Source organism: Manis javanica, chromosome 3, assembly GCF_040802235.1.
Source record: "Manis javanica isolate MJ-LG chromosome 3, MJ_LKY, whole genome shotgun sequence".
NCBI classification, from domain to species: domain Eukaryota; kingdom Metazoa; phylum Chordata; class Mammalia; order Pholidota; family Manidae; genus Manis; species Manis javanica.
In genome coordinates, this window is record NC_133158.1 from 125,322,125 (window position 1) to 125,329,298 (window position 7,174).

At 39.6% G+C, this 7,174-nt stretch overlaps 1 long non-coding RNA gene across 1 annotated transcript; it reads left to right on the top strand.

The window, feature by feature from the left end:
- Positions 1–839: 839 nt before the first annotated feature.
- LOC140848448 (uncharacterized) lies at positions 840–6,287 on the top strand. The gene is made up of 2 exons (XR_012129346.1): positions 840–4,998; positions 5,393–6,287. It is a non-coding gene; the product is annotated as an uncharacterized lncRNA (long non-coding RNA).
- Positions 6,288–7,174: the final 887 nt, after the last annotated feature.

Here is a 7,174-nt window from a genome sequence, read left to right on the forward strand (position 1 = left end):
CTTTAGTAAGAGTGGTCAGGACATAACTTCAGAGCTGTGCACAAATGACTTGAATGAAGAGGAGCCCTCCTTGAGAAGGTATGTGCTTTGCACTGCACAGCAGTATTACATACATTGTTAATAATCCTCGAAGCATTTTGGCAAGCTAGGGATTACTATCCCCAGTTTATTCTGAGAGGATAAGTAGTTTGTTCAGATTGCACAACATGGAGCTCAAATTCAATCCTGTCTAGCTCCTTATACCCTCTCTTAGACTTTATGTCTTTCCTCCAGCTGAAATGCTCTTCCCCACACTCTCCAAAGGACTCTTCATTTCAGTCCAGATGCTCAACTCTTAACTTCTTTTGAAAAACTCCTGGCCAGCAGTAAGTACTCCATCATTTCCCTTCTTCTCCACAATCAAAGCACAGATCATTGTTTCTGTCTCTGTCCCCACAGCACTCTATTTGGTATCTCGCTTGCAATGATAAACATAGTCATTGTGATTTTCCATTTACATATAAGATTCCTCTCCTAAACTGGTATCTCCTTCATGGCAGGGCCCATTTCTTACTCATGAATGTATCCCCCAAACCTTGCCGGAGGACTAGAACATTGAAAATACTCAAGAAATGTTTGTAGAACAAATACTGTTTGTCTATGGAGTGAAAAGACTGTGATGTGGCTGCTCAGCCCCCAGCCCTGATTAAAGACACTGCCATCAGCAGTACCAAGACCAGCAACCACCACGGGCCCTTCTTCTCTGGCAAAAAGATCAGGGTCCTGTGGAACAGGGATGGACACTGACACTGGAAAGATGTTTCCTGGGCTTAAAATTATATAAGGGTGGCCACTGTAAGAATAGAAATAGGTTAGCATAAGCATAGCCATCTTAAAGGCCTAGAAGCCATTTTCTGAGTATGTGACTTAGAAAGAAAAACTGGAACTGGGTAAGGCCTTGAAAAACAAGTTAATCATGAGCACCGGGTGGTGGGCAGCTGTGACCCTTGGTCAGCTAACCTTGGTCAGTAAATCTTACATACCAAGCTTATCGTGCAGAACCTCCCTAACCATTGAGGAGTAGTCTTACCCTGCCCTTGCTTAACCCCAGGATATATGTCTTGCAAGAATAATGTATAGTTATAGAAAATTGCTATGAGTTAAGTGCTTTGAAATTGCTATATAAACCCTTGGCTCTGAGTGCTCGGGGTCCTTGTTGAGACCCACTGCATCGGGCTGACTTGGACCCCAACTAGTTGGCTGAATAAAGACTTTGCTTGAATTTACATCTCTATGCCTGTGTATTTTGTTCTTTGGGGAAGCCTCGGAAGCCTGCACCCTAACATTTGGGGGCTCGTCCGGGATACGAGCAGCTTCCCTGAGAACAAAGGACAGCTGGAGGCAAGGTCTAATTGTCCGGACGGGGCAGTGTAATTCGAGGGTCGCCCCCTCGTGTCTGCATAAATCCATTATAAAGCGGGAGTCGCCATCCCGTGTATGGTCTCGGGTTAGTGGTCCCGAGTGAGGAAGTCCGGGCTGGTAGTCCCGGCCCCCAGGTTAGCGACCCTGGGTGAAGCCCAGGTAACCAATCCTGGCCCTAGGGTCCGAGTGACTCGGCCTTAGGAAGGCAAATCCGATCGGCAGAAAACTGGCGCCCGAGGAGGAAAAGATCGAGCTCGTCACCCTGCGGCAGTCCGAGTGGACGCCCTTCAGGAGAATTACGAGAGTTTTTGAAGACCCTGAAAGTGGTGAGTGTGGTGCGCACCAGAGTGAGAGAAGGACCGGTCCGAACGAGTGCGATCAGATGTGGTGTGTGTGTGCTTGGTGTTATCATTGACTGTTTTACTGTGTTTTGGTTTCAGTTTATATTTTTTTGCGCTTCTCATTTTAAGTTTCCTTGTTCTAAGGTTCTCCTGCTCTCTCCGTTCCTCCTTTCTGCCACTACATCATTCCCCGCGGGCACGGGTCGGGCAATTAAGAGCCATTAGGGCGCCCGCCGCTAGAAGACTCCCGTGACAGGATAAGGGGGTCACAGCCGCGAATCCCAGATAAATTCGCGTCCCCCGTGGAAGAAAAACTGTGCAACGACAGGCACTCGTTCACAAGCACATACAACAGTCATTTTGTTTGAAGTGGCATCTTCATCCTTCGCCTTTGTCTCCCTCATATTCTTTTTCCTTCTTTCTCACCATGAGACAGACTCAGACGACCCCCTAAGTGTGTAAATGAATATATCTTTCTACCTCCGGATGGTATTAATGAAATTGATTTAAAGACAAGCGCTTGTGAAAATTGGGTATTCTAAAACTTCCAGAAAACCTGATAAAAAGTGTTAAGCATTAATGCTAATTTGAGTTTGCCTGAGGCGGGCATGTCCTTGTAGTTATCAGCTGCCTAAATTTACCTGAGGTCATTTAAGTCATGTTATCTGCTAAATCTTTTAAAAATAAAATGCTTAAAGGCTTGGCTTTGTCTAATATTCAGTAAAGGTCTTGTAAGTAATCTAGAATAGTTGTTACGAATGAGTGAACTAAATGACTGAAGCAAGTGAACCTCTTTTTAATTGTGTGTTACAGTGTGTATACCTACCTACTGCCTGAGAATCTTTGTAGAAACCTAAAACCTTAAAGTTTTGCTAAGTTAAGAAGATATACTCTATGAGAGATTGTGCTGTAAAGCTCATGGTTACAGAAATTATAAAATGTGTTCATAAATTTGTCAATCTAAAGAATGTTAGTTTAACAGTTTACAATGGCCTGCTTCTCGGTGTTCACTGGAAATTAAAGTTTCTAATGGTTTTAAGTTTTAATTAAAACTATTTAAAGTAATAAAACATTTCTCTATGCTAAAAAATGTATGTTTTAATAAGAAAAAGTATAAAGAATGAAAAGTCTTCTGCATGCTAAAGAATGTGTTTTGTGATAAAGAAAGTAACTTTGTTCTAAAGTACAGCTATTTGTTTAAAGAGAGAAAACAGCGTGGTGCCTTTTGTTGTAGAAGACCCGCTCAGCATGTTGCTTTGGGGGGGGAGGGTCAGGATGTTTAGAGATTAAGTGAGATAAACCCAGTCAAGCCGCAGGCAAGCCCAGGCTAATTCTCACCGGCTTATGTGCTTGGGACCATAGGGCAAATGAAGAATAAATTACTATATTCTTACAGATATAGTCGTGCCTAGTGAAATTAAAGCAAGTGAGTCTTGACATCAAGTGCACAGCAAAATTAGAATCTTGTTTCTAGTTAAACAGTTTTCTTTAACTGTTAGTCTGCTCTTAATGTTGAAAGATCAAAGCAGTTTCTCATGCTTAAAGTCTCAGTGAGTTGCCAGAATATTAAAAAAAAAAAAAAAATGAAATCGTAATATTAAAAAGACGAAAAGCTAAAGTTTGTTAACAACTGTATAAGCTTTATTTGCCTTTGAAATATTTTGTTATTGAAAACGATTGCATGGCCTGAGAAATTGAATTATTCCATATATTTTTATAAGTGGAAAAATCTCTAACCAACAAATGATTAAAGTTGTTACTGATTATTTGTTTTCTTAATTTATCCACCTAAGCAGAATGGTAACAAAGCTTTTTTCAGCTGATTAAATGCACTTAGTTAACAAACCAAAATTTATTCTTAAAAATTAAACTAGAATCCAGACAAGATTATGTTTCTCCCAGAAAAACAAGTTTCACTGTAAAAGTTTAAATGGACAAACGTGTGACCACTTTTGAGAAAGGTTGTAATAGATTTTTTTTGACAACCACCAGGTCTTCTTGTTTAATTTATATGCTGTATGTTTTAAAAAAAAAAAAAAAATGGGGGATGAAAGGAAAGGAGCGACACATAGCAGCAATTAACCGGAGAGTTCCGCTTTATTAGGGAAAAGTGCTAGGTTATATAGGAAGGGGCATGAATTGATTGAGGTGTCACTTCTACGGAGCTGGTGGCTGTTGGCTAGGTGCTGGGATTGGGAGGGGAGCGAGAGGTGATTGGGCTTCAGGTGGCGCCGGCGGAAACCAAGGACCCCGAAGAGAAGCCGGAAGTTTGCCATCTTACTAGTAGTAGTCCTTCAGAGGACTCTTCATATTTTTTAATGCAAATGATCTTAGAGCTTTTAATAGAATTTGCATAGCAGCTTATATCTACTATTAAAGAGTAAAACATTCTTGAAGCTTTCAGAGAAGACCTGTAGACTTAAGCACTTTCTCTGCTTTTTTTGTATCTAGTCTTGGACACTTATGCTAAGTTCAAAAAAAAAGTGCTTTTACCTCTAGTTAACTCTGATATTTTCCAGAGGGCCCCTGGAACATGTCAGAAGAATTTTTTTCTCATTAGAGAAAGTATTTGACTAATTTGGCTTATTTATCTGATATATATTTATTTATTTACCAGGAAAGCACTGTCAAAGAGAATGATGCTAAACTTTGTTACTAAATGTTTTGTATTACAGAAATAACAGAATTTCCTTATGTCAACTGTCTTACAGTAAGCTCTCATCAGATCTTTAACCATTGTCATTTGTAAGTCTTTTGTCATTTATAGTATTATCCCTAAACTGGTAAAGAACTAGATTTCAGCAGAACAGGTATTAGTTACATAAGATTACATAAACTAAAGAAAATGATTTTGTGTCTTTTTGTTTCAAATGTTGCTGATAAAGTGTTTTAACCTTGTTCTCTTAAACTGACAACAGTTTAGTAAATGACTATCTTTATGAGCAGAATTGAAACTTCCTTCTCTCTACCTGATCCCTCCAGAGTTTAAAAACTTTCAGTGACTGTTTTTGTATTCCATGGCAGTATGTTTATTTGCATGAGTTCAATAAGAATCTGCTTTCCTTGTGAGAAGACTACTTAAGAACACTGGTTATACTGTCAGGGCTTTGACTGGAATGTCATACCTGAGAGACATGTGCATGGACTCAGATGTGAACAACTTTAAGGAACTAAGATTGACTTTATAAAGCCAACAAAGCCCTTTGGAAGAACTGGCCTAGTACCTTGCTTACAGAGTTCCCAGCAGCCTTACCAGGTGAGTAAAGAAGGTCACTTCCTGGCAGGTGCAGAGACCTCGAGAAGAGAAGAATTCATCCAAATCTACAGGTACTGCAGGCAAAGCCTGATGGCAAGTCTAGCTTGGCTGTCTGGCCTCAAGAGGCCTTTAAAAGTTCAATCTGAAATTCCTTATAAAAAGTTCCAGCAAAGCATATTTAAAAGAGCCTGTGTAATCAATTGCTCTTCTTGCTGCACTTGTGCAAATGATCAAGCCAGCTGTTAATTATTTTCTTAACCTGGTTATTTCTAATAAAAATGAGGGTGATTTTAGAGAAAAGTATTGTTTCAATAACTGCAGCCTCCAGAATAGAAAATCCAACTCCAGATGTTGCTACATAACCTAATAACACAATTTGTTTTATCTTGCCTAGAAGCCACAAAACTGCAAATAGTAATAGAAGCGCCAGCCTTCTGAAGCCCTCTCAACTGACCAGTAATAGAGACCTAGCTGCACCCTTTACTGCACCCCCTTCTCAGCACGAAGCAGCCAGAGCGGTCATCGCCCCTTTTCCCTAGCAGCAGCTAGAGTCCCTATCTGTAGAAGACAAAGACCGAGACTCACTTTATCCTCTGCAAGTAGGCAAAGAACCTGCATTGAGAGAGTTCCTAAAACTTACACCTCCCTCTACAACAAGACAGAAGTAATCAGCACCACCCCAGCTTATTCTAACAAGTAGTAGGCCCGCCAAACCGGAGTCACTCCATGTGTTACCTTTATCAAAGAACGCATTAGCACCGTGCAAATCATAGTGTTGAGACAGAACTATCAGAGTGTTAACCAAACAGATGACCCCTAATTTCATGATTGAAATAGATACAAGAAGAAGAGGGGAATGTAAGAATAGAAATAGGTTAGCATAAGCATAGCCATCTTAAAGGCCTAGAAGCCATTTTCTGAGTATGTGACTTAGAAAGAAAAACTGGAACTGGGTAAGGCCTTGAAAAACAAGTTAATCATGAGCACCGGGTGGTGGGCAGCTGTGACCCTTGGTCAGCTAACCTTGGTCAGTAAATCTTACATACCAAGCTTATCGTGCAGAACCTCCCTAACCATTGAGGAGTAGTCTTACCCTGCCCTTGCTTAACCCCAGGATATATGTCTTGCAAGAATAATGTATAGTTATAGAAAATTGCTATGAGTTAAGTGCTTTGAAATTGCTATATAAACCCTTGGCTCTGAGTGCTCGGGGTCCTTGTTGAGACCCACTGCATCGGGCTGACTTGGACCCCAACTAGTTGGCTGAATAAAGACTTTGCTTGAATTTACATCTCTATGCCTGTGTATTTTGTTCTTTGGGGAAGCCTCGGAAGCCTGCACCCTAACAGCCACTACTGACAAGCAAAAGGGACTTTTTCAAATTGAAAAAAAAAATGTTTTAATTCAACCATCAAGATATTTTTGTTTTTGTGAAACTGTCATTTCCAAAATGCTCAACAGGAATATTTTCCTCTTCTATACCACAAGTAGAGAAAAATTTCTGTCCTTGAGCATTTCAGTCTTACATATTTCCCCACTGATACAAGATGCTTTGTTTATAGAACTATTTAATGGGCAAGACCTTTATTTTTCAGAGGAATCTCACTCCTAAGAAAAGGAGCTTTTAAATAGTGTTGCAAGTTTTTATTTTAAAAGATGAGAGTTGAAGTGCATGGCCTAGAGCATGTTGTAAAAAAGGCAGTGCAACATCATCACCTCCCACTCAAAACCATTTTAACTATAATCTCTGTATTTGGGTAGTTCAGCTAATTAACAACCTTGTATTATTGTAAAGATGAGATTGTCATGTTATTTGAAGTGGTTTTTAACAGTCTTTAAGCACTAACCACTCAATTTATTAACAGTTTGCTCTACCTTAAGTGAAAGAAATTACATAATTGTCATGAGTCTGAAAATGAGAAGAAATAATATATGTGTTTTATCATTACCTAAAAAGAATGCCCAAATCAAAATGATGTTTTAAACACAAGCAAAATTCCTGAAAATTCATGTTAATAGTTTGCTGCTGATGGGTATTAGGTCTGTAGCCATCACCCTTATACAATATTATTTAACTTAAGCTTGACATGATTTACCAAAAATAGAAAAAAATATCTTGGAAGCAGAACAAGCTGTAGTTTAAAATATCAACTTTGAAATCAGTTTGACTGGGCTC